Source organism: Neophocaena asiaeorientalis, unplaced genomic scaffold (genome assembly GCF_003031525.2).
Source record: "Neophocaena asiaeorientalis asiaeorientalis breed wild unplaced genomic scaffold, Neophocaena_asiaeorientalis_V1.1 scaffold267, whole genome shotgun sequence".
In the NCBI taxonomy this organism is placed as follows: Eukaryota; Metazoa; Chordata; class Mammalia; order Artiodactyla; family Phocoenidae; genus Neophocaena; species Neophocaena asiaeorientalis.
In genome coordinates this window covers 2,145,709-2,146,695 of record NW_020173204.1, presented here as the reverse complement: position 1 = coordinate 2,146,695, position 987 = coordinate 2,145,709, and the positions used below count along the sequence as shown (strand labels likewise).

The 987-nt window shown below is 31.3% G+C and overlaps 1 non-coding gene across 1 annotated transcript; it reads left to right on the top strand.

Annotated features, from left to right (window-relative positions):
- The first annotated feature begins 327 nt into the window (after positions 1–327).
- On the top strand, positions 328–434 carry LOC112399676 (U6 spliceosomal RNA). Its single transcript, XR_003003286.1, has one exon. It is a non-coding gene; the product is annotated as a U6 spliceosomal RNA (small nuclear RNA).
- Positions 435–987: the final 553 nt, after the last annotated feature.

Sequence of the window (987 nt, the reverse complement as noted above, 5' to 3'; positions counted from 1 at the left end):
TCAATTTCACAAATAGTAAAACATAGGTGACATATTAATATCTGATATGATTTTCTGGGAATGCTGATTTAACTTGGTATAGAAAGTGGAAACAAAATTATTTTCTGTGTAGCCCTTGTACTTCAGTTTCAACACACCCTTAATTTTATTAGCCCTGAGATTAAGAAAAATAAAATAAAACAAAGAAGTATAATCCCAGCAAATGCAACTCACAGAAGTATTTAAGTGAGAAAACATAGGAGCAAGAAGGAAAATTAAGTGAAATAAACTTTTTGCCCAAAAGAGGAAACAGTTGATGACAGAAATATGTTTAAAAAAATATACACAGTGCTCGCTTCGGCAGCACATATACTAAAATTGGAACGATACAGAGAAGATTAGCATGGCCCCTGCGCAAGGATGACACGCAAATTCGTGAAGCGTTCCATATTTTTGAGAGGCCCGCATACCGCAAAAAAAAAAAAAAAAAAAAAATAAAAAAAAAAAAAAAAAAAAAAAATACACAAAAGGGGGTACAAAATTAAAATGAGGAAGTATATCAAAAACTCATTTTAATATGATATGATTAAGCAGTAGAAATTATCCTTAGCTAATATCTTAGTTGCGGCTATCTTTTTTATTCAAATCTACTTGTCCGTTTTCTCAGTTTTGTATCCATTAAATCAGAATAGAAATTATGGAATTCAGGTATTTGAAATGTGTCTATATTAATCAGCATTTTTTTGTATTTTGCATTTCAAATATAGGTACACATAAAATATTCTAATTAGCAGAAAAAACAACTTTGGCCAAAATTTTATATTTGTGCAATGAAAGCATCCTTTGACACAAGTTGGCTAAGATGTCTCCAGCCTGTGCACATTACCATGCTCCCCATTTGTTTTTGTTTTTGTTTTTTTTTTTTGGAATAGGCTGTGTCCAGTTCTTTGAAGTTGAAAGGTAAGCAGAAGCTCGTTGTTTTATGTTCAGAACACCAAGCAACTATCA